Source organism: Antechinus flavipes, chromosome 4 (assembly GCF_016432865.1).
Source record: "Antechinus flavipes isolate AdamAnt ecotype Samford, QLD, Australia chromosome 4, AdamAnt_v2, whole genome shotgun sequence".
In the NCBI taxonomy this organism is placed as follows: domain Eukaryota; kingdom Metazoa; phylum Chordata; class Mammalia; order Dasyuromorphia; family Dasyuridae; genus Antechinus; species Antechinus flavipes.
In genome coordinates, this window is record NC_067401.1 from 131,229,879 (window position 1) to 131,257,467 (window position 27,589).

The 27,589-nt window shown below is 33.9% G+C and overlaps 1 protein-coding gene across 6 annotated transcripts in view; it reads left to right on the top strand.

The window, feature by feature from the left end:
• LOC127560124 (signal transducer and activator of transcription 5B) overlaps positions 1–27,589 on the top strand; it is a 73,768-nt gene that overhangs the window by 19,007 nt on the left and 27,172 nt on the right. The window lies entirely within an intron of this gene.

Here is a 27,589-nt window from a genome sequence, read left to right on the forward strand (position 1 = left end):
ATAAAGATGATCAACCTTCATCAGGGATTAACTGATGTCCTGGTTTGATCAGAAATAGCTCTAATGCTAAGGAGCTTTCATCGAGGTAGGCCAAATCCCTGGGATCAGCCTGATTTCATTGTATTCCTTCAGTCTTTGAAGAGTCTTCCAGAGTGGGCCAAAAACTTCTGTATTCAGTCTTTCAGGAATCTTCCAGAGTGGGCTAAAACTATTGTATTTGTTTATTTCCAAGCTTCTATGATATTTAGGTTTAGTTCTTTGTGCTGATGTAAGAGATGTATAGAAAACAATATTTTAAAAAGAAATTGATGGCATGTTCTTTATTTCGTTTATTAGAACTTTCCAGGGTGTAATTTGTAGCTGTAAGATCAGTCTGGTTAAATTTGTTTTCATTAACAAGATGTTTGTGTCAGAATCCAAAGAAAAGTTATTATTGAAAAACCATTGAAAGAGGCTTCTTTCCTTTCTATCTTTATTTTAATGTTATTGCAGAGGGAATTAGACTGGGTTTCTTCAGTCATCTGAAAGATGGCAGTCCTCCTAAAACAGGCTTTTGCACTTAAGATAGCAAGAGTGAGATGAAAGTGCACTTTTGGGATTGAGGGTGGGAGTTGCTGTTCTTTTTTATTTGGAAAGCTAAAAATAACACAGGTAAATGGTGAAGTCTAATACTTGAGTTGCAAGTATAAGATAGGAGAAGTATAACTATGTGAATTTGGATCAATAAGACCTGAGGTTTTTAGTGGACTGCCAGCCCAAAATGAGGTAATAGTACAAATTGGTATCACCCCCAAATCTGTCATCTTAGTTTTTATTAAAAGAGACATAATACCCAGAAGGAGGGAGACAACAGACCTGTTGTATGTTAAAGTAACACCTGGAAGTTTTACGTTCTAGCTACCGCATTTTATGATGGGCTTTCATAAACTTGAGCATCTCCGAAGGAGGCAACCAGAATGGTAGAAGGTTGTATCAATTGAAGGAAATGGGGATAGAGGGAAGAAGATTTAGGTGCAACATGCAGTTGTCTTTGAGTATTTGACTGGCATTGTTCTGTTTGACAGATGAGATTTGTTCTGCTTAGTTCTCTTTTGCTGTAAAAAGGCAAATTGCATCTCAGTATAAAGAACTATTGCCTTAGTATTCACATTTAATGGGTTTCTCCTTAAGGGATCCCCCTCATTTGATTCTCCTCCTACCTATCTGATAGTACTTTCTCAGTTTACTTTGCTGGATCATTCAGGTCATGCCCAGTAACTTTAGTGTCCCAAATTGAAGTCCTGTGTGTCTAAAATTGAATTCATTATTTTCATCCCCAAGTGTCTAGAAGTAAAAAAAATCAATGAGATTCTTATGGAGAATATTGTGGAGATGTGGGGTTGTTCAGGTACAAGTTGGACTAGATGGTCATATTTGATGAAATGTAAAACATTTGTATTTGTGCTGAAGCCAGAGGGATGTTAGCAGGATTTCTTTGTGTTATGACTCTTTGGGTCTGGTCATTTCTCTCAGAGAACTGATTGGCTAGTCTCCTATTATCACATAATAGATTAGGAAATCAGTTGGATTCCTTCTTTGTTCCCAATTCCTCCTCAGTGGTGAAAAAACAATAAATATTCAAATAGGTTAATTCTGTAGCTTGTCTTTTATCCCCCAGGGTGTTATTAAGACTTTAGAAAATGTGATGTCTAATCTGTATGTCTACAGGTTTATCTCCTCTAGGTCTTCCTGATAGGTCTGCAGCGGCAATAATATCAGAGATTAGTCTTTCCCCATGATCTGTAAAATAGATTGTTCTCCTTCCAGCCTGATTATGAACTGGAAAATTACTGGTACATTGTTGTAATTGTTTACAAAGATATTAAGAATAACCCTGTATAAGGCCATGAGTAGTTCAATTTTAAGTGGGATTTTAATTGCAGCTTCACTCATCAAGTCTTTCGAGTCATAGTAGAGAGACAGCCTGACCCTAAAATCCAAAGCATAAAGTAGTTGTCTATCTCTAAGCCTCTCGTCTCAGTGTTAATTTAATATTTAGATTTATGTTGTATGTTCAGCTATTTTTGAATAATGCTGGAGCATATTAGAAATAGTGGGTTGTTTCTTAGATTTGGATTCCTGAAAGTCCCCTAAAGTTGTGAAGGGAAAAGGTGGATTTTGAAGTATGAGTTGAAATAGAATTTGTATAATTTTGATATTGAAAAAGGATCTTAAGCAAAACAAATTTTGAAACAACTTAATTAGAGCACTGAAAGTGGCATTGGTAAAGTTGGTCTTTACCTTCAATTCACCTTCTACTATATTGAGCATATCGATTGAATAAGTACAACAATCATTATAAACCAGCTAGTTAATGTGGAAAGCATTGTGCTAATCAAAACACATTCCTGTCTTTCTGATTTTTCTCCTACTTGTATGATTGTACTTTCTCAATCTACTTTCCTAGATCATCCAGATCATGCCCTAGTAACCTGGGTGTCCCAACCTGAAAGACCTCTAGATCCTAAGCTCAGTATGTCCAAAATGGAATTCATTATTTTTATCTCCAAACCTTCCCCTCTTCCTAATTTCCCGACCATCCTCCCAATCACCCAGATTTACTACATGACTACATGACTTCAGCTCCTCACTCTTTCTCTAATCTTTCTTCTCTATTTCCACTCTGTTGCCAGCATCTGTTCATTCTGTCTTCATATTTGAAATACACCTCCATCTCTCTTGTGATATTGCCACCACCCTGGCACAAATCCTCATTAGCGCAACCTTAAACTGATGGTTGGTCTCCTTGTCTCCACTGCCTTCTTACTCCAGGCCATCTGATCGGGTCACCTTTCCATTCCGTAAATTTCAGGGTCATCTTGTTGCTCCAGAATCAAAGAGAAAATCCTTTGGTTGGCTTTTAAAGCCCTTTATAACTTGGCCCTTTCCCCTTCTCAGTCTTAGCCCTTTATTTCCCTTTCTCTACTCTCTGATCAATGACCCCAGCCTCCTTCCGGTTCCATGGTACTCTACCTCTTCACTCTGCATTTTCACCTGTCTCTCCCCTTTTCCTCACCTTTCTCTTTCTCTCCTTTGTCTTTGTTCCTTGCTTCCTTCAAATCTCAGCTAAAACCTTCCTTTTTCAAGATAGTTTTTTTCATCCCCCTTACTTCTAACACCTTCCTTCTGAGATCTCAAAATTTTTCCTGTACAAATCTTGTTTGTAATAGTTTTTTGCACGTTATCTCCCCTATTAGACTCTTGAAAGCAGAGGCTTTTCTTTTTTAACCTTTCTTTGTATCCCCAAATCTTTGTAGCAGAAAATCTTGCACATAGTAAGTGATTACTAAATGCTTTGTTGACTTGATTGGAAGAGGACAAGTTATATACATGAATGAATATAATAACAGAATAGAATTGCATAAATTTTCTTGAAATAGTTTTGGATAGAAGAAAGAAGTCCAAGGATGAGCCTATAGGAACAATCACACTTAGAGAATAGAAGACAAAGAAGATCTTCAAAAAACATCAAGATGTGAGCAAGAAGTAGGCAGAAAATCAGGATAGATCAGAGGTCCAGAGGCCCAGGGAGAAGGGAGTACCAAGTCTACTATCTGTGATTGTTCTTTTGTCTATAAAATAGGGATCATAAAATAAGCACCAAAAATGTTCAGAACTCAGCATCTAGGTAATATAACACTCAGTTAAGAAAGGCTTTTAAAACAATATTGTTGTCTAGAAATTCAGTTTTAGACAAGTAGCCACAGTGAAAAATTATTCAGAATGAAGATTGCCTTCTATTGGAAGAGTAGGTCAAGGAACAATTGTGGTACAGTTCATTTTTTATTGCTCCCCATACTCTTTATTCTTGTTCTTAAAATTTTACTTTCAGAATGTAATAGAATCTCTCAGAGTACTGAATTAGTTGGAGTCACTACTCCTGACTTCAAATCTTGGTCCCTAAATAACCCTGTGATCATAGACAAATTACACCAACTTTCTGAGTCTCAGTTTCCCTTTTTGTAAAATGGATTCAATATTTATTTGTCTCATTGGTTTGTTGTGAAGAATGTGATTTGTAAGCCTTAAAGATCCACATAAATATGACATTATTGTTGTTGTTTAAATATGAATAGACATAGAACTATTCTGACCCAGTTTGACGTCTTCCAAATTTGTTAATTTATGAAATTTACTTTAAAAAATATCCTTTCAGTGTGTCATGTCACTACTTTTTTCAGGTTAATACGTTCTCATTGGCATTAAGTTTGACTCTTGTTACAGCACTAACAACTAATTAGTGACAGCTTTTGAGCAAGCAGCCTGTGATTTTGGCAGTCAGTTTGTTTATAGCAAGTCAAGATATTATATTTGCAAGGAAGTACAACTTGGATATAAAGTAGCTTGTGGATGCTTGAATTTACTGAAATATCATAATGAATCAATATTTCATCCTGGAGTTGAAGAACTCTCAGAAGGCAGAAAATAGGTATGATTTCTGTCTGACTGATGTCATTAGTACTGAGTCATCCTAGCGTTCATCTACATTCTGAATGTGGAACCTCATCATCTTGTTTTGGTACAATGATAAGTCTTTCTGGATTGTATTTAGTTGTGTACATGGTAACCAAAGCAGTGAAATGTTGATAAATGTGTGGTGCTTCCGTTTGTATTCATCTTCTTTCTTGAGATATAATTAGAGAGAAACATTACAGTCTACATGATGAGGAAGCCTCCTTTGATTTCTTTGCTCACATTAGCATCATTATATCTCAGGCAATTCTCTTCTTTATTGGAAATAGTCCTACTTATGTGTCATCTCTATTTTATAAACTTGTCACAATGTTTTATGAAATGGTGCTACTTCCACTGTATTTGCCTTGATCAGAATCAATGCTGAGTCAATCCCTCCGTCACCATTTGCTAAAGTGTGAATCAGCATCATTATTTTTGAAATAGTGATTCTAGTTAATGAACTTCACGCTGTTAAAAATAACAGCATAAAGGAATAAACTGAATTTTTACCACATTCCTCAGATTAACTTTATTTGCTAGTTCTTGTTGATGGTATTTAACATGGCAATCTAACAAAATATTTAAGAGATGATAAATTATATTGGGAAAACCTAGAATCTCCCTACTTGTCACATATGAAAATCAAAGTGGGGTGGAGATGAATGAGCAAAATAGAAGTAATAGGATATCAGGGTAATGTTGATTTTATTCTTGACTAACGACATTATAGATTGAGATTCCTATCATAAGAAGAGGATATTTCCCAAGTATCCTTGTCCCAAATTCTCCCTTAGTGTATTACATAGTTGTGTTTTAAGTTTAGAGATTGTCTAACTCCTAAGTAACTGTTTTTCTTTTTAAAAATTTTAAACTTAAACTTTAAAAATGCATTTCCATAAATATAGTAGAATACTTAAAGGAGAATTGTTTATGAAACTGTTCATTTCTACTTCATATTGCTTTTTTTTAAAGTATATAATAAATTTCATTTATTACTTTTAATACTGTCCTGTTTATTTGTGCTTCCTTCTGAACTTAGGGCTTTTCTTTTCTGTATTTAAAAAATATTTTAGTTTCTCTCTTTTTTTTTTTTTTGGCATTGTGTATTACTAATCCCCTTCCTGTGCCTCCAACTACCTCAATTTTATTTAATTTTATTTATTTATTTTTAAATAACTTTTTATTGACAGAACCCATGCCAGGGTAATTTTTTACAACATTATCCCTTACACTCACTTCTGTTCCAAATTTTCCCCTCCTTCCCTCCACTCCCTCTCCCAGATGGCAAGCAGTCCTATACATGTTAAATATATCACAGTATATCCTAGATACAATATATGTGTGCAGAACCGAACAGTTCTCTTGTTGCACAGGAAGAATTGGATTCAGAAGGTAGAAATAACCCGGAAAGGAAAAAAAAATGCAAACAGTTTACATTCATTTCCCAGCGTTCTTTCTTTGGGTGTAGCTGCTTCTGCCCATCATTGATCAATTGAAACTGAGTTAGATCTTCTCTTTGTCAAAGAAATCCACTTGCATCAGAATACATCCCCATGCAGTATCGTTGTTGAAATATATAATGATCTCCTGGTTCTGCTCATTTCACTCAGCCTCAGTTCATGTAAGTCTCTCCAAGCCTCTCTGTATTCATCCTGCTGGTCATTTCTTACAGAACAATAATATTCCATAACATTCATATACCACAATTTACTCAACCATTCTCCAATTGATGGGCATCCATTCATTTTCCAGTTTCTAGCCACTACAAACAGGGCTGCCACAAACATTTTGGCACATACAGGTCCCTTTCCCTTCTTTAGTATTTCTTTGGGATATAATCCCTGGGATATATACACTGCTGGATCAAAGGGTATGCACAGTTTGATAACTTTTTGGGCATAATTCCAGATTGCTCTCCAGAATGGCTGGATTCGTTCACAACTCCACCAACAATGCATTAGTGTCCCAGTTTTCCCACATCCCCATCCAACATTCATCATTATTTTTTCCTGTCATCTTAGCCAATCTGACAGGTGTGCAACTACCTCAATTTAAAAAAAAAAGGTTGGGGGGAGAATTTTTTTTTTCAGACTTGATCATCACACAATATTTTTTTATTTTTAATTAAAGCTTTTTATTTTCAAAATATATGCATGAATAATTTTCAACATTCATCCCCAATTTTTTCTCTTCCTTCCTCCCATCCCCTCTCCTAGATAGCAAGTAATCTAATATATGTTAAGCATGTACAATTCTTCTATACATATTTCCACAAATATCCTCCTATACAAGAAAAATCAGATCAAAAAAAGAAAAAAATGAGAAAGAAAACAAAGTGCAAGCAAACAACAAAAAAAGTGAAAATGCTATGTTATGATCCACACTCAGTTCCCATAGATCTCTCTCTGAGTATAGATGGCTCTCCTCATCATAAGACCATTGGAACTGGCATCAATCACCTCATTGTTGAAAAGAGCCACGTCCATCAGATCGTCTTGTTGCTGAGTACAATGAATATACTCACTTTTTTTCGCATCAGTTCATGTAAGTCTCTCCAGGCCTCTCTGAAATCATCCTCCTGTTCATTTCTTATAGGACAATAATATTCCATAACATTCATACACCATAACTTATTCAGCCAATCTCCATCTGATGGGTATCCGCTCAGTTTCCAGTTTCTTGCCACTAGAAAAAGGGCTGCCACAAACATTTTTGCACATGTGGGTCTCTTTTGGAAGAAAAGCTTTTATAACAAATAAGCATAGTCAAATAAAATCAACCCATGCAGGGGCCTGATTAAAATATATATATAAGTCTCTTTCTTCACTTTAAGTCTGTCATCTCTCTGACGATGGGTGACATGGTCTGGAGCTGCTGTTCTTAAAGTGTGGTCTGGGGACCCCTGAGGATTCTTGAGTTCTATTTAGAGGTTCTCAAGGTCAAAACTTTTCATAGTGATTCCAATAAATTTTAGTTTCTAATATAGTAATAGATATAACCTATGTAAGCAAAAGATCTCTGGGGGAGTGGATTCTCAATTTTTAAGAAAATAAGAGCAAAATATTGAAGTGTTGGGCTAGAGACATATTTGGTTATTATATGTCAGAGTTCCTAAGTTCTTTATAGTTGTCTTTTTTTTTTTTTTTTTTTACAATGTTGTCCTTGTATATATTGTTTACAAGTTCTGATCACTCTGCCAGTTCATATTATTTATTTCTCTGCAATCAACTTTTTTGTCTTTTCTTAAAGTAATAATTGCATTCATATGCCACAGTTTGTTCAGTTATTCCTTAGCTATGAACACTTCATTAGATTCTAGTTCTTAGCTTTTTCTTTTCCCCTTTTACTCAGTTTTTCAGGATCAAGCAGTTTGTCTTGCTTGCAATCTTTATTTCCCCAATATTACTACCCTTTCTCTTAATTCCCTCATCACTATCCCGTTGAGTTTGATGTATTTCTATACCAAACTCTGTGTGTGTGTGTGTGTGTGTGTGTGTGTGTGTGTGTGTGTGTGTGTTTGTGTGTATTATTGAACTTTCTTTTTTTAGTTTCTGGTGATTGTAATGTTTATCCTAATTTCCATCTCCTCTTTATTTGTTCATTATTTTCTCAAACCTCAGTTATGAGAAATATCAAGCTTCTCTCCCATTTTATTCCTTTCTATACTACTTATTTATTTTATTCTTCCTTATCTTTCCTCTTTTAAAATCCTCGGTATAGAACCAATCTACCCCCCCCCCCCCACCTCCAAGCTTTCTGTTTTTCTTGTTTAAGAAGACTTTAGGATTTGAAAGGAATACTTCTTTATTTTTCTCCTATTAAAATATTACCATATACAACATCATATGGCTTTTTTCAGTTGCTCAACTAAATTTACCATTTTGGTTATTTCTTAACTCTTGTGTTTGCATTTTAAAACTTATGTTCAGCATTTTATCAAAAATACTTGAAAATCCTTTTGTTTAACAATTCTCAAAATGTGGTCTAGAGACTCCTGAGAGTACTCATGAATCTTACAGTGGGTCCACAAGGTCAAAATTATTTTCATAACAATGCTAAGACATTTTAATTTCTAATAAATATTATATACTCATAAACAAAAGCTCTTGGGTGAGAGGGATAGCTATCCTTATTCTTATATAAGGGGATGCTAAGACCAGAAAATTTTAAAATATCTTTTCTAATCTATTAAAGGCCCATACTAGGCTTTGCAGAGCAGGTTTTCCCTGGTTACAACTCTTCACCTTATGATTTTTGGAATATCCAATTCCAGAATCTCTCATTTTAAGTAGAAGTGGCCAGGTCTTACGTGAATCTTAAGTGTGGTTACTTGGTACTTGAATTGCTTCTTTCTGTATTCTTACAGTATTTTTTCTCTGATATGGAAGCTGGCTATAATATTCTTGAGACTTTTCATTTTGGAATTTCAGGAGGTGATCAGTTTATATTTTTTCCCCTTCTGATTCTAATACTAAGGCCAGTCTTCATTTATAATTTCTTGAAATATAGAGTTTAATGATTCTAAAGTTATTTCTCTTTGATCTGGTTTGTAATTTTAATATCATCTTACATTTTCTCATTTTTTTCAATCGTTTGGGGTTTGTTCTAATGTTTCTTGCTTCTTCCTGAAATCGTTGATTTCTATTTGGTCAGTTTTATTTTTCATGAGGTCTATTATTTGGGTATGACTTACTATTTTCTCTTTTAAGTTATTTATTTTTATTCCGATTCTTTCCTTAAGAACTTTTTTGAAATTTCATGCTTCATATCTTCTAGATATTCTTTCTTTCCTTTGAGTCTCTGCTTGTAGTTATTATGGAGTTATCCTTTCCTTCTTTGGGGGGATTCTTAGATTTTTATTATTAGTTAATTTTTTTTTTTTTGGCCTACTCATCTTTTTAGGAAAGGTTGTGGCAGGACCAATATCTGGTGTTTGCTGTGCTTTTGGTGGTCAGCTCTAAGTTGGTTTTGTCCTTGGTCACTTGAGTTTCTGTATTGCTCTCTTCCATGGGTTAGGCCTTCCTTGAATTTTGAAGTTAAGAGCACTAGATTTTCAAAGCCCTCTATGGAATCTCAAAACAATGTAGTAGAGAACTTGGAGTCCTTGGGTGTGGAAGAGCTCCAGACTGAGCCACTTTTATTGGTCACTGCCATATCTGCATTGGTCAGTGCTCCTTAGGGGCTTCTGCTGTGGGCTTGTAACCATATACCATGGAACTTTTTTTATAAGGAGCCCTCTGCTTTGGCTGTCTTTGGACAAAGAGCCCTGCAGGTTACAAGTGAATTTTCCAGACATGCTGAGAGACTAGCATTTATTTGCCTATGTTATCACAGGCTTTCCTTTACTCTTCCTATTGTCCATGGACTGCTGGTTAGCTTTTTGTGCAGCTATAAGGTGGAAGAATTCACATATGTAGTTTCTCATTAAGTTTCTTGATCATTATTTGATCTAGGGTAAATTTCAAGCTTTTGCTAGAATAGATGAACTAGGCATTCTATCTCTATTCAGATAGACATATGTGCCAAAAGTAAATGACTAATTTTCAGTGGGAAAACTTAATGAATCTCTGATCATTCCCATGTATATTGCAATTAATAAGTTTTTAATTTCTTCATGTCATATTAGTTTTTCTTGCTTATGGCATGAACCAAGACAAATGGCTATCCCTAGGAGTTTAGAATTAAATGAATCAATGTTTAAGTATATTTTTCTGATTACAGAATCCAAATGGCATAATTAGCTTAAAGATGACTAATTTTAGTAGCTCACTTTTCACCCCTAAATATTTAATGAATAGCTGTAGTAGATATACTCATTTGTTGATCTATTGGACTACCTTTGTGAAGTTGTCATGCTGATAGAAAATTCAAGTTGAAGTCAGAGAACATAGCAAAATAATGTACCTAATTGAAGATGTATAGGGAATCTGGAAACTAAAATGTAATAAAAGTTAAATTGCTCTGGGCTTTAGAAACTAACAACTTTGCTACTTATGATATATGTCAATCTTAGTTTTAATTTACCATAAGTAGTCAGGACCTGGGTTTGAGTATCATTGAAAGTTAACACCCTAGAAGTAGTCTTGTTATTTTTCTCTTAATTGCTTTGATAGTTCTGTACTTTAAGATAATTTCTTATTGACTCATAAGACTATGTCAATTCTAAAACCCTTGAATGTGTTACTTTAATAGTATTTGTTTTGTTAATAGAATGTTCAATAACTTTTTAAGAATGGATGGCCCATGTCTTATTTCATGTCAAATAATCTTTATCCTGTTTTGTTTATGTTTTTAACCTATATGACTTGAAGCACAATTTCAAGCTATAGGTAGGTCTAGCTGGCCAAACCATTGGTTATATTAGATTAATATATGGTTTGTATGCCCATTTTCCCCATGAAGCTATGTTTTTGGCTTTATTTAAGAGGAAGGATTTAGTCATTTCTTGAGTGCAGGAAAGGGCTGAAAATGAACTAGGTTTTTTTTTTTTTTTTTTAATAGTAGTTTCTCCCTTGAGGTAGACAGTTTCCACTGTGGGCAATAATAGTGAGTTCTTGCATATACAATACACTAATAAATTTTTCCTTGAACTTAAAGTAGTTTTTCATTTCAGACTGTTGAGTATTCTTGGGGTGGGGTTAAATGCACCACTCTCATCAAAGCCTTAAACCTTTAGAAGAAAAGCACATCTTTCAAAAAAAAAAAAAAAAAGAAGAAACCAAAACTGGTGCTTGTTACCACTGCAACCTGAAACTAAGGTGTTGAAAACCACATAGAACCTTGTAACACAATGCTGTAGACATATTTCCAAAGGACCTAACAAGTTTAATTGTTGGCAATATGCTGGTTAAGCTATAATTATAAAATCTTTCAAATGTTCTTTTTTCCTTCTTTCTTTCCTTCTCCCATTCATTGTTCAAAAGAATCCTTCATTGATTGTGATAAAGTAGAGAAATCTTCTTGCTGTAGGTTGCAACTTTTAGAGCAAAGAATACTATGCTCTTTCCTTTAGAATTTACAACAAGATTATGTGATGATCAATTCTGATGGACATGACTATTTTCAACAATGAAATGATTGATGCCAGTTCCAATGGTCTTTTGATGAAGAGAACCATCTACACCCAGAGAGAGGAAAAGGACTGTGGGAACTGAGTGTGGATCACAACATAGCATTTTTGCTCCTTTTGTTTGCTTGCATTTTATTTTCTTTCTCGTTTTTTCGGGTTTAATTTGATTTTTCTTGTGCAGCAAGATAATTGTATAAATATGTGTGCATATGTTGGATTTAACATCTATTATGTTTAATATATAGTGGACTACTTGCCATTGGGTGGGAGAATTGGAGCACAGGATTTTGCAAGCATTAATGTTGAAGAATTACCCATGCATATGTTTTGAAAAATAAAAGCTTTAATAAAGAAAAAATAACCCCCATAAACCTAAGATTCTGTCTCCCATAAATACATACTCCTTGAAATCTCCTTTACATTGGAAATGAGGGAAGTAAACCTGCATTTCCTGATTGCCCTCCTTGAACCTTGCCAGCTCCCTAGAGAGGAGGTAGCCATCTCTTACAAAAATATTGTGCCCTCCATCAGTAAAGACTGGTAATAGCATTATCATTGCGATCGAAATGTCATCTTTTTAAAATAAATGGCTTCCAAAGATTTTTTTATAATGCAGCCCAAGGTAGTTCTTACATTATTTGTTTCTTTTTGTTTTGTTCCACACTCAGTCTAAGTGTTCCTCCCATTCTCATTACTTGATTACAGAGAACTCAGTGATATTAATTCCAATTGAGTCAAGTTAAGATTTGCATTGCACAGACTCTGGGTCTCACACTAGTTTTGTTTTTCTTTGGAGCTTTACTGGAAACTAAAAACTGTTGCAAACTCTTCAGAAGCAGGAGGGGAAGTTGGCAAGAACTAACTACTTTCTGTTTGGTCTCTCTGAGGCAGCTGACCTTTGGGAAGGAAATCGCTGCTCTTTGCTTCTTCCTGTAATAGTTCAGACTGTGAAAGGACGTGCACAGGACTATTCTATCATGATCTTGGCTGGCATCTTGGGACATAAGTCATTAGTTAAAAGATGGGAGTCTTTCAATGCATCTTTTCTCTGTTTTGAAGAACATGCATCTAAGTTTATAGTTCCAAGAAAGGTGTTGATAGAAAACAAAAGAAAATCTGCTGCCCAAGAATTAGTTTATCGTAGCAAATGTAATTAATTACATTTATCAGATGGCACCAACAAATCTTATTGCTCTGTTCCCTAAATTAACTTGCTTATGAACTTATTTGTATTCTTCCTAATGTGAAAAAATTTCTTGAACCTTAATTTTTTACTTGCATTTTTGTCATTTTAAAAAATCTAAATAAAATATTTTTCTTTTTTTTAATTATAGCTTTTTATTGACAAAATATATGCATGGGTAATTTTTCAACACTAACCCTTGCAAAAACTTCCATTCCAACTTTTCTCCTCCTTCCTTCCATTCCCTCCCCTAGATGGCATGTAGTTCCATACATGTTAAATATGTTAAAGTATATGTTAAATACAATATATGTATATGTATTTATTCAGTTGTCTTGCTACACAAGAAAAATCGGATTTAGAAAGAAGGTAAAAATAATCTGGGAAGAAGAATAAAAATGCAGCAAACAATAACAAAAAGAGTGTAAATGCTGTATTGTGGTTCACACTCATTTCCCAGTGTTCTTTCGCTAGGTGTATTCATTCTGTTCATTACTGATCAATTGGAACTGATTTGGATCCTCTCTCATTGTTGAAGATAGCCACTTCCATCAGAATTGATCCTCATCTCGTATTGTTGTTGAAGTGTACAATGCTCTCCTGGTTCTGCTCATTTCACTTAGCATCAATTCATGTAAGTTTCTCCAAGCCTCTCTGTATTCATCCTGCTGGTCATTTCTTACAGAACAATAATATTCTATAACATTCATATACCATAACTTACTCAGCCATTCTCCAATTGATAGTCATCCATTCAATTTCCTGTTTCTAGCCACTACAAACAGGGTTGCCACAAACATTTTGGCACATACAGGTCCCTTTCCCTCCTTTAAGATCTCTTTGCGATATAAGCCTAGTAGAAACACTGCTGGATCAAAGGGTATGTACAGTTTGATAACTTTTTGAGCATAATTCCAAATTGTTTTTCAGAATAGTTAGATTTGTTCACAGTTCCACCAACACTGCATCAGTGTCCCAGTTTTCCCACATCCCCTCCAGCATTCGTCACTATTTTTTCCTGTCATCTTAGCCAATCTTAGAGGTGATTAGAGGTATCTTAGAGTTGTCTTAATTTGCATTTCTCTGATCAATAATGATTTGGAACACTTTTTCATATGGGTAGAAATAGTTTCAATTTCATCATTTGAAAATTTTCTGTTCATATCCTTTGACCATTTATCAATCGGAGAATGGCTTGATTTCTTATAAATTTGAGTCAATTCTCTATATATTTTGGAAATGAGGCCTTTATCAGAACCTTTAACTGTAAAAATATTTTCCCAGTTTATTGTTTTCCTTCTAACTTGTCTGCATTAGTTTTGTTTGTACAAAAGCTTTTTAACTTGATATAATCAAAATTTTCTATTTTGTGATCAGTAATGATCTCTAGTTCTTCTTTGGTCACAAATTCCTTCACAGGTCTGAGAGGTAAACTATCCTATGTTCTTCTAATTTATTTACAATCTCATTTTTTATGCCTTGATCATGAACCCATTTTGATCTTATCTTGGTGTATGGTGTTAAGCATGTGTCAATGCCTAGTTTCTGCCATGCTAATTTCCAATTTTCCCAGCAGTTTTTGTCAAAGAGTGCATTCTTGTTCCAAAAGCTGGGGTCTTTGGGGTTTGTCAAACACTGGATTGCTATACTTATTGACTATTTTGTCCTGTGAACCTAACCTATTCTACTGATCAACTAATCTATTTCTTAGCCAATACCAAATGAAACCCTATATAACTTTTTAAAAAGTTTTTCCTCCACCAAAGCCCTAAGACAAGTGTCAGTTTTTAAGATTGCAGGTCCTATTTAACTTTTCCTTTCTTTTTCCTGATAGTTAGTCCCCTTGACACATCACTTCCTCCATGATAATTTTTATCCCAGTAGAACTTGCTTTACTTAAACAAAAATATAAAGTTACACCTTGTACAAGTGTGGTCTTTTGTGAATTTATTTAATGTAATAATACTCTTCTGTGAACTTGACAAGAAACCAGTTATTGTAGTTATTTCTCCCTTAAAGGAAAAAAAAATGTTTCTTTCCATTTATCACAAGAAATGTCTACATTCACAAATATGTTTAAGTAGACTTATAGAAGGTGGCATAGTAGATAAGAGTGTCAGCCTAAAGTAAGGAAGATTCATTTTCCTGAGTATAAATCTGGCCTCTGATAAGTCACTTAACCTTGTTTGTTTCAGTTTCCTCATTTGTAAAATGAGCTAGAGAAAGAAATGGCAAACCACTTCAATATGTTTGCCAAGAAAACTTCAATTGGGGTCACAAAAAGTTAGACACAACTGAAAAACAGTAACATATCTATAACTGGTAGAACAATGAACAATAACATTGAGTAGATGGCACCTCTCTGTGTAGGAACTTTCTTCCAAATAGTATATTCTTTTATGTTTGATAGTTAGCCCTATTCACTTTCCTAACCTCTTACTGGTTTCATTGTTAGGTTTATGTAAAGAGAGTGCCCCACAGCCTTCTATAGCTGTCAAAAATCTTTTAGATTTATTTTCATATGAAGGTAGTAAAAACTCTGTAAATTGATCTCCTTACTCAGTCATGGAGAGCCAAATGAAGAGGAAAAATTAATCTGAGCTCTAATACTTCCTATTTTTAGCAATTCTTTTTTTAGTAAATAGTAAACCTCAAAGCCTTGTTTTTCTTTGTCATGAAAGTATCCTTAAGAAATTTCAAACTCTGCAACTCAGAACTTTCAATTTTTCAATCTTGGTTGAACTAAAATTTATATTTATCTTGAAAGAAAGTTATCTAAAATAAAATTAAGTGTAAATAATAGCTGAGTCTGAAATAATTTTAAAGGATTTAAATTCAAAAACTAAACACAAAGGAATGACCAAAAAAAATCAATCTTAACTGTAATCTCCACTTGAAGACACATCATTAGTTTGAATTACTATTGATTTGAAATCTTTCAGCTACTTGTGAACTTAATTGATTTATTCCTCCATAATGTGAACCACTCAGTAGAAGTATATTTATTTTAAAAGATTATGTGTAATTCAGAATTTTCACTTGTACCCCTCTCCTTTTCTAACTTAACCTGGTATAAAGGCCATAGATTAGTTATTATTCAGTCGTTTTTCAGTCATTTATGACCTCATTTAGGGTTTTCCTGGCAAAGAAACTGGGGTGTTTTGCTATTTCCTTGTCCAGCTCATTTTGCAGATGAAGAATTAAGGCAAACAGGGTTAAGTGACTTGCCCAGAGTCACACAGCTAGTAAATGTCTGAGACCAGATTTGAACTCAGGAAGATGAGTGTTCCTGACACCAAGCCAGGTACTCTATCCACTCACTGGTTTACCTACCTATTTCTGTAGGGTAGTACCTGACTTTAAATGCCATAATTTGGATAGAAACATGAATTTCTAATTTTTTAATAGTAGGCTTTGTTATGTGTTTCAGGATAGTTGGCTTCTATGATATAGAAGTACTGATTGCCCCTAATTATCTAGTTGATGCTATCTCTGGGTTCTGACTTAGAACAGCCTTCAAAGCAGATTTTGCTCATCCAAAATGTAATAACTATAGTTCTTAGTGGCAAAAGGAAAGTTCATGGAAATATGTGAACCATCTGTCTTTGTTTTTAGTGCAAAGTTTTGGGGGGAATTAGTTGTCATCTAAGTAGCTCCAGACAATTATAGCAGATGTTATGGCTGAAGAAACTTTTTGTCAGAATAACAACAGAAAGAAAAAAATAAAACCATCACAAATTTAGTATATGAGCCACTTTCTAAGATGGTTGAATCTTGCATGATAGTGTAAAATGGGTACAGGTACAAATGCCCACTTGAAATGTTGAAGCTAAAAAGGATTCTGAGAAAGTTTCATGTTTCCTGAAAATGGTTTAACACTATATGGAAGCCTGAAATTATATTTAGCTCTTTTTCCCATAATACAGATGCTCATTATTTGTGAGCTACTGCAAATGTTTTTAGCTCATTACAAAATGATATTGATGTAGCTTCTTCAGAAATGAGTTGTTCCATTTACTTGCTGCATTTAGATACCTAAAGTAGTATATATATTCATACTTCAGGGTGTAGTGATATTAAGAGTCTGGCTAGTGTTGTCAGTATCCTGATAGTAGCATCAAAAAGCCTAATAAATCCAGATGCTGATGTACTCCCAGGGACAATTTCAGAACAAAAAATAGACTTCTGTACTCTCATTATTTCTGAAATGCTTTATAGTTGACCAAAGCGTCTTATGTTCAAGTGGAAATTTTAAAAAATTATCCATTGGTAATGTAAGCTTGATTTTTATGTTGTGCAAATTGATCTGCCCTTTTTAACTTTTTTTTTTTTTTGGCTGAGTCAATTGGGATTAAGTGACTTGCCTAGGGTCACACAAAAAGGAAGTGTTAAATATCTGAGATCAAATTTGAATTCATATCCTTCTGACTTAAGGGCTGGTGCTCTATTCCTACCTAGCTGCCCCCCTTTTTAACTTCTTAAAGTAGAGTGGTACCTATTTTTATTTATTCTCTTTATGTTTATTCTTTATATATGCTGATATATATCTTTTGCTTCCTTATGGAATGTTAAAACTGTGAGAGTAGCAATTGCAGCAATCATTCTTTTTGTTTTTATCCTCAATGTCTAGCACAATGCCTGGCATATAATAGGTGCTTAAAATATTTTTGTTGACTGGTTGTGACTTACAGATTTTGAAGTGATTGGTTTCCCAGAATATAATTACCTCACTGTTACCTCTGAATTTTTTTTCCTTGTTCTCTTGTTTGTCAGCCAGTACTTAAATTCTTCCTCCTATTCTTATTTTTCATTTAATAGTCTAATATAATAATATTATAAGATAACAAGATAATGCTTTTTTGACAGCTTTTATGCTGGTGTCTTTAGAAATATTGTTAGAAAAGAAGTATGGCCCTAGTATTTACACATTTGTTGACTTGATAAATTTAATCTAACATTTTAAATAATATCAGGCCAATTTTCATACAAATAGTAAATTTATCTTTTATTACTTTTGAATATTTTCATGTTGCTCAAAGTCCTAATTACTGGGTTACTAGAACCTCTATTGCTTTCCTCAGTAAGACAGTTAAAAACATCTTTTGCCTTCTGTCCTTGAACAGAAACCAAACTAATTTCTCTAATAGTCAAGGCTCCATGTTTCTTCGTTGGCTTTTTTTCAGATTGAACAATAGTAAAAAGCTTTTTTGTTATTCATGAGCTGTCTAGCAAGTAATCCTGAACATCATGTATTCCTAGGACTGGTCAGCTTCTCAACTTTAATTTTATTACTATATTTGTTACTAAAGTTTATTGTAAAATTTTGGCTAAATCACCTAAGATTGAACTTTTTAAAATTGAGATTTAATTCTCTTTTTACTACTTGTCAAATAAGTTTGTCTTTGTAAAAAAAAAATTAGAAAAACTAGCATCACTTTTTTTTTTAAATCTTTTGGTTGCATATCACTCCTAAATAAAAGACTGTTGTGGTATTCTGGACAAGATGGAGAAATAAGGACTTGTTAGCACTTCAAAATTGTAGTTGGTTGAAAAATGTAGTTACAACTCAGTTCAATTTAGCAAGCTTAAAAAAAAATACTTAGTATGGTCCAGACGTTGTGCTAAGCATTAAAGTAAAAAACACAGTCGTAGATATCAACATAAAAGAAAGTCTTTATGACAAGCAGTAGGACTCTATTATGGGCAACATTTCCTTTGTTGTTGTTGTTGTTGTTATTGTTGTTGTTTAATTATCTTTTTTATAGCTTTTTATTTACAAAATATATGCATGGATAATTTTTTAACATTGACCTTTGCAAAAATGGGCATCATTTCTATCAAGAACATGGTTGAAGACAGAAGGCATGTTTGTCCAATTTGATATGAACCTGGGCATAGAGATAATAGTTCATGTGTATATAACATTTCATTTTACAAAATTCTTTACTCCTAGTGACCCCATTGGACAGTAGATGGTCCAGTAGATAGAGCACCAGGCCAGGAATCAGGAGATTCTGAGTTGGTCAGGCCTTAGACATTTACTAGCTGTGACCCTGGGCAAATCACTTAACCCCATTTGCCTCATCTGTCAAATGAGCTGGAGAAGGAAATGGCAAACTACTCCATTATCTCTGCCAACAAAATCCCAAATGGGGCACAAAGAATTGGCATGACTAAAATAACTCAACAATGACCCTATAAATTAGATTGTGAAAATGATACTATTCCCTTTTTACAGATGAGACAACTCAGATTCAGAAATCTGAGGTCAGCTGTACAACTAGTAAGCTAATATTTGAATCCAAGTCTTCTGACTCCAAATTTCCTTCTACTACCCCCTGCTTCCAAAAAGGTCACCAAAAAAAGGGTATGGAAAAAGCCAAAGCAGTCTCAGGATTCATGCATAAATACATACTATCTAGAACAAGAATAAATAGTAATTCTACTGGACAAACTTTATTTGGTGGTAATATTGTATTCTTCAGTTCATTTCTAGATACTGCATTTTAAAATTGAAACGAACAAAAGGAATCAAAGGACAGAGGACAGTGCATAGCTGGCATAGAAGAGGTGCTTAATAAATGCTTATTGATTCACTTGAAACCAAATCGTGTTACACAGGAATTGATAATATTAGCTTGGAGAAAAGAAGACTTAGTAGGGACATAATTATTTTTATAATAATCATAGATCTGTAAGGAAACTTAAACATCTACTCTAGCCCTCTTATTTTACATAGAAGTTAATTGACCCACAAAGTCAGTTATTTACTTGGGGTCACACTAGTTAATAGTAGTGCCAAGACTAGAACCCAGGTCTTCTGACTTTCAGTTCACTGAGTTTTTCACTCTGCATTAGTGATTTGAAGATAATTTGCACATTTTCTATCCTTGATTCCCTTAGCTCTAATAAATCAGCTTTTGTTTTATATTTATATATAAATCAGTATTTGTTTATATATTCAGCAGCCACACAACTTTCCATAGCTCTGTTTTTCCTTGTCTTTATACAAGTATTTCTCCTTCCCCCACTTTTCTCTTCCTTATGGACTGTCTTGACTACTTGTATTTGTATCTTCTGGCCTACTATGATACCTGGGACATTGTAAATGATTGTTAAATGCTTTCTCTACATATCTGTTTAGCTCCAGAGGATAAAATTAAACTGATTGGCGAGAATTACTAAGAGTAAGACTTGGGATTACTTTCTAATGACTACAGGTCCCAAAATGGTATGTAGCACCTTTTTGAAGTCATCAGTTTCTTCTACTAGAAATGTTCAAATAAAGATTGTTAGGGATAGTAAAATCTTTTTCAATGGTGACATAATACTCCTCTTCTTCCCCCTCCCTCCCCCCGTTTTGGACAGATCTAATAGAAAGATAAATAAAAGGTAAAATATAGAATTTAATAAAAGACTTCTAAATGAGACTGCCAAAGAATATACATGTTTCTGAAAATCACATAGAGCTTTTGTAGAAACAGACCATGCATTAGGGCACAGAGATATTTCGAACAGATTTATCCTTTATAGATTGTAAAGCAATAAAAATCAAGAGAACATGACCAAAGGCACCCGGATGTAAATTTAACAATGAAATTCTAAATGATGTCTGAATCAAAGAACAAATCATAGGAACAATAATTATGTGAAAGAAAATATTGGTTAAAGTAACATATCAAAATTTCTGAGATGCAATTAAAACAGGGAAAATTCTGTCTCTAAAAACATGTTTATTTGCATATTGTCGCTCCCATTAGGATGTAAGCTCTTTCAGAATAGAAACTGTCTTTTGACTTTCTTTGTAAGTTTAGCACAGTACTAGGCCCATAGTAAGCAACTAATCAATGCTTTATGACTGACCAACCATTGCAAAAGGTAAGTGTTTAGATTTTGTGACTTCAGCTTTCCTATTCTAAGATTCCTATTTTCTGTGCCTGAAGAACTCATTAAAACAAATGTACTGGTTTAGAAATTCAGTATTATAATAAGCGTTTTGTCATTTTATAACCTTATACAGTAATAAAATGGATTTTTAAAGATAGCATTGTTATTCTTTCCCAAGATCTGCTCACGATATATCAAAATCAATTGAAGGCTATGAGGAGGAAAAAAAAACAAATACTGTTTGTGTGGAATGGATATGTGATAAGGTTGGAAGTTGAGGAAAGAATAACAGCTGATGTTTATTATGTGCCTATATACCAGGTACTATATAAAACACTTTACAATTATTATCTCATATGATCATCACAATCACCCTGGAAGGTGGGTGCTCCTGTTATCCCCATTTTACATATGAGGAAACCAAGAAAAATAAAGGTTAATTGACTTGCCCTGGGTCACACAGTTAATAAGTGTCTGAGACTGGATTGACATTAGGACTTCCTGATTCCATCTCCTGAGCCATCCACATTTGTTAAGTTGCTAAGGATCCTTATTCCAGACAGTGACCTATTAATCCTAGAATTTAGCTCTGTCCAGGTACTTGGGCTCAAAGACTTGGGGACATTGAAATGTTTTAAATTGAATACTATCATTGGTAGAAATAAATACTGAATACATTTTTTAAATCTTCTAACAATTCTGTTTTTCTTCTATCATACCTACTGCCCTACTCTCCCATTTTAAACAGTATCAGCAATCAATTTCTGTGAACTTTTACAGTCTGTGGCAGTAGCTATTGGCCTTCACAATGATCATAAGGCTCTGTCAAAAACTTCAGAGAAGTTAATTTTACATGCTTAATAATGTTTGTATATTATATTTTTTTGGATTGGGGGGAGTGGGGAATGAAGTTCCGACCTGAGATTTTATCAGTATTAGGAATTCTAGTTGTTGAAATTCCATAATTGCAGATGTACTTTATAGTACATTTATAATATAGTTGTGACTTTATAGTCTTAGCGGGTAACATGTAACATTAAAAGAACAAGTGATTTTCCCCATGATTACATTGCTAATCTGTGTGAGAGACAATCCTTGACCCAGATCTTCCTGAAGGCCAGCTATCTACCCTTTATGTCACTCTGCATTGCTGTGTGTATGTATCATGATTCCTTTGACATTTTTATTATCATTTTGCTAGGACTTCATTATCTAGCTGCCTTGAATTATTTGAGAAAAGCATGATAGTGTACATCCAAAGAAATATTACTGTCCTAAATTCTTAGGAGTTTTTAAGACTACTGAGAGTATTGCTTAAGAGAGCTCAGACTATTCTCCTTGGGCTGAAAGTAAGACTATGAATCTGTTTCCCAGTCTTATTTAGAAGCCACTCTGATGATTTACCAAAGATACAAACCACTTCCCTTGTCAGAACGTCATGCATTGAAGATGGGACTGTTTATAAGTAAGCAGAAAAAAACCTTGTATTTGGGACAAATGAACAGTTGTTGCTTATGCAAAATATCATACTATAAATCTTCTAGAGTAAAAGATTGGGATCCAGCTATTTATAGCTGTGTTGGTATAATTGCTTCTACCTACTCCTTGAATTGTCCTAATCATTCATGTGAAGATTTTCGACATTTGGTGGAGAAAAATAACATTTAGATTTGAGACTTTGTTATTATTGTTTAAAATGAATTTTCTTGCTATGTAAGATTTTTTTTTTGCTTGTTAGTCATTAAATTTTTTAATAAAGCACTGTTTTTCTGATATTCTTATAGACCTGTGATTTCACTGATTTTGGAGTTTCCCCCAGAGATAGAGATTGAAGTTTATTTCTGCCTGCCAGCCCTGAGTGATTCTTGTCCATAGCCAGTACTGAGTTTACTAAGGGGACCAACCAAACTTTACATTGGAGGCTTTCCTAATTTTCTTATTTTTTCCTGACACGTTAATGCTGTTTTTTTTTAATTAATATCTTATTTTAAAAGATTCAATATTGTAATTTTATTCTGTTTCTGATTAGTAAGGAAAATAATTCTGCCTAAGGCAAAACTTGTTTGGCAACATTAAAATATCTGGTAATTTTTTAAAAGCAGCTATTGCAGAAATTACTGTACTTACTAAAGAAAAAGAAGTGGTGTGTGTAGAAGATGCATAACAGTTATAAAATAATGAGATATACATGAACAAAAGCTTGACTGTTTTGGCTTACATTAGCAGCATAATAATGAGACATAGAGCAACTATTTGCTTTCATGTATAAGTTATTAAATATATTAACAGTGATATAAGTATGAATTTGAGAGTATTTTTGATAATACTTAATATAAGATGTCTTGGATTAGGGCTATAGTAAAAGAATAATAAATCTTGACTTAGAAATCATACATTCTGCTACTTGATAAAATTAAGAATTAAAATAAAGACATTCGTGCATTTTAGTAGAATTGTTACAAAGTATAATCTTAGATATTTGCCTTGGATCCAGATACTTCTGTCCCAAATATTAGTACCATAGACTTACTACTGGAAAGAATGGCCACCTTTTATGTTTTATGGATGAGGAAACCGAGGCCAAAGACAGGTAGTAAGTAGCTTCTCAAGTTCATACATATAGTGTCAGAAACAGAATTTGAACCCAGGTCCTCTGTTATCCAAAGCTAGTGCTTTTTCTACTGTACCGGAATGCCTTTCAGATGTAGCTTATTATTATGCACTTGACTTATAGGGCCTATAGTGATACAGTAATTTTTTTTAATGTTGTTGTTGTCATCTTTCAGTTGTGTCTAACTCTTTGTGACTCTATTTGGGGTTTTCTTGGCAGAGATGCTGGAGTTTGCCAGTTTCTTCTCCAGATCATTTTACAGATGAGAGAAAACAGGATTAAGTGACTTACACAACCTCTAAGTATCAAAGGCCAGTTTTGAACTCAGAAAGATAAGCCTTCCTTATAGCAGGCTGGACATTGTATCCACTGTACTGTCTAGCTGCCCATAGGTTTATTTGAATTAGAAAAATAGGATAATGGGTGAAACAGATGGTATTTTCTTTAAATTGTACTACCAGAGTAATTGTGGATCATTGTATTGGTGACAATAGCAAAGTCATTCACAGATGATTATCCCACAACATTGCTATTAGTTTGTACACCATATATTTCATTTTGCTTGAGTTCATGGAGGACCTTTCCAAGTTCTTCTGAGAGTATCATGTTCTTCATTTCCTATAGAACTATAATATTCCATCATATAATGAATGGATAGTGCTACCAATTTAATAGGGAACTTTTGAATGGAAAAATCAGTAACATGATCTGAAAAGTGCATTGTAGAAATGACTTTGGCAAGGATGTGAAGTATAAAAGAATCTGGAAGAAGCTGGACTTTCATAGATGATAGCCAGGAGTCTGTTATGGTAATCCAGGCAAAAGATGGTAAGGGCCACAGAAGACTAAGGGAATAGTTCCTTCAGGAGCAAAAGAAGGTAATTGTCTTAAGGACTGTTGTAGATATATACAACTTAAAAAAAAATTTTAAGACAGGCTAAACTAGGTAATTAAATGGAATACAGTTATAAAAGCATTGGCTTTTAATAAGCAGAATGTCCAGATTACTAAATGTCAGAATGTGCTAAGGCTGGTCAGAAAATTAAAGATATTGAAAAGAGTCTTTTAAAGCTATATGGGAAAATAGGAGGTACAAAGAAAAGATGGCATCATTGCTTGTGGTGGGTGGGACAATGATAACTCACCACAAAGAGAAGTAGAATCTCCCAGTTTATATTTTTGTTTGACTTGTTTTTTCTTGGTTTCCTATCACAGAGATGGACTTTAGACTAAAAAGGGCAAAACAGAAATGGCTAGTAGAGGAATTGGTTTCCCTGCCAAGTAAGGTGGGTAATAAAAAAGCCCCTACCTACCTTGATGACTTAAAACCAGTTGACTCAAAGGAACTACTCTAACCTTGGTGCTGAAAGAATTGGCAGTAGTCTGAAAAGTTGTTAAGCACTAGAGATATTACAGATTTGAAGAGGGGCAAATGTGTTAATTTCCTTTCTTTCAAAAAAATTTTAAAAATATTTTATTTTCCCCCAAGTACACATGAAGATCATTTTAAAAATTGTTCCAAGTTTTCTCCCTCCCTCTTTTTTTCATGTCATTTTTCAAAAAAGGATAAAAAATGCAATCTCCAAACTATATCCCCATTGAACTTGACTTTAATTTCTGGGAAAATTCTAGAATATATTATTAAGAAGATAATGAATAGTTAGAAAAGGAAGTAATGATCACAAATAAGCAAAATGAATTCATCAAGAACATGTCGTACCAAACTTAGCTATTTCCTTTTTTGATGAGGTTACCAAACTGGTAGATCAGGAAGATGATGTAGGTATAATTTACCTAGATTTTAACAATACATTTGATAAACTATCTTACATAGTTCTTGGAGAGAAGATGGAGAAATAGAAGCAAAATAATAGTACAATTAAATGTACTGTCATGTAATTAAGAATTTTAACCTGGCCTAAAGAGCAGCCTTTGTTTAATGTCAGCATGGAAAGGCATCTCCATTGGATTTCCCCAACAATCTATGCTTTGCTCTATTCTTTTTTTTTGGGGGGGGGAACCTGGTTGGAGGGAAGGGTGGGCAATCAAGGCTAGGTGACTAGCTCAGAGTCATATAGCTAATGTCTGAGTCTAGATTTGAATTCAGATGCTCCTGACTCCAGGGCCTGTGCTCTATCCACTATATTACCTATCTGTCCATTTTGTCCTACTCTTTTAATCTTTTTATAATGATTTGGATAGAGACATATATGCAATATTTAACAGTTTTGTAGATGACAAATCTGTGAGGAATACTTAATAACACTGGATGACAGAATCAGGATTTTTTAAAAATGCCATAGGCTAGATAGAAAAATTGACCAACAACTTGCCATCTGGGGGAGGGGATGGGGGAAAGGAGAGGAAAAATTGGAACAAAAGATAAAAATTTTTATTATTATAATAGATATAATATGTAATAATAAAAATCTTCATAAAAAAAGAAAAAGAAAAATTGATTAAATTAAATAATAAAACATTTAATAGGGATATACTCAAAGTCTCATACTTGTGTTTAGAAACATTCCCTAGTGCAAGATGGTTAAGTTATGGCTAGACAGCAATTCATATGAAAAAGGATTTTGGAATTTTAGTGGACTACAACATAAATACAAGCCTGCAATTCAATATGATATCCATGGAAGCTAATACAATCTTGATATGTGTTCAGAGACGTGGTATCCAGAAAGGATTGGATAGTTCTGCTCTTCTCTACTCTTGTCAATCCATGTATGAAGTATGGTATTTGGGTCTGAGTGGTACATTTTAGGAACATTGATAAGCTGTAGATTATCTAGAAAAGGGCAACCAGGATGATGACAGAGTTCAAGTTCATTCTGTAAAAATTGAAGGGATTTGGGGCTTTTAGCCTAGGAAACAAAAAACATAGGGAACGTGTGATAACTGTGTTAAAAGTTTTTGAAGGAATGTCATTTAGAGATTTGTTCTCTTAGGGCCTAGAAGCAGAGCTACGAAATGTGTGGTAGTTACAAAGAAGTGAAGTAAGTTCTCTTGATTCAAAACCATAATATTCATTAAAGTGTTTTCCTGACATGTGGTTGAATAATAAGCTGGTTTAATTAAGTGCCCTCCTTCTGGAGGATTGGTCTATGTTCGTGCCTTTTCTCTCTTTCTCTTTTTCTCTCTCTCTCTCGTTTGGTTTTTTCTAATACCAGCTAAAATTTTGAATTTGCTCTATAGATGATTTTATTGTGATCTCAATCAAAAAGCACCAAATAAAGTATACTACTCAAATGTTGCTCTGTAACATTGCACAACCCCAAAATAGATGCTGGCATCCACCCTACTTCTCACTGTTGGCTATCTGGCCTGCCCCATAAATAGCTCAGTGTTATGTGATCCGATAACTACAACTTTAGAAAAGTAAAGTTTCTTTCCTGACATATGAGTGTACTATCTGTAGTATTTAAGAAATTTATAGTAAATATTCCAGATCTTAGCTATAGTAGATCACATTCCTCAGAGTCCCTGCTGTAGGGCTGCCTGAAGTCCTTTTTACTCTTTGATAACTAGAACCCTTTGAGTGGACCCTAAAACAAATAGACCTGTTTTATATAAAATTTCATTCTATAGTAAGTGGGAATGTAGTGAGATTCCATTTAAACTTTTATACAGGGAAATGCTTTGCCTCTTTGTTCTCTGATGTCTGGACTGATCCAATTTATGATAATGATTAGGATGTAGACTTTCTGAAGATGTTGAGATGGAGAATGTAGCGACCTAGACAAAGGGCTCTTCCTAATTTTTCCATAAAGTAGCACATTTTATAAAATTGAAAACATCTTTTTTTAAAAAATAATATTTTATTTGTCCCAATTAAATGTAAAAACAGTATCTTATTTTTGAATTTCAAATTATCTTCCCCTCTTCTTCCTCTCCCAGAGAAGCAAGCAATTTGATACATGTGCAATCAGGTGAAAGATAAAATTGAAAATATCTTAAAGAATGAAATTAAATCTGCTCATATTTGATTCATTATATGTTCTCTTGATGTCCTCCCTAACTTTAATGGAATGTGTTGTAATGATAGTGCCTTTTAAAGTGTTGTAATGTAGCTGAGCATTCCTTCAGAAATGTCATGGCATCAGAATTTTAATCTTGGAGTTTTTTCCCCAAATGTATACTTTTCAAATGCAGAGTACTATAAGTTATTGTACCATGAAGGTTAACAAGTGAGATATTGTGTGTGTGTGTGTGTGTATGTGTGATATTTTGTTAAACAGCAGGCTTTGGACATTTTTGTCTTTCCTTTTCATGAGTTACCTTTAAAGTAATTCCTTATTAAATTCACTAAAATCAAAATATCCCAAACCCCAATTAATGT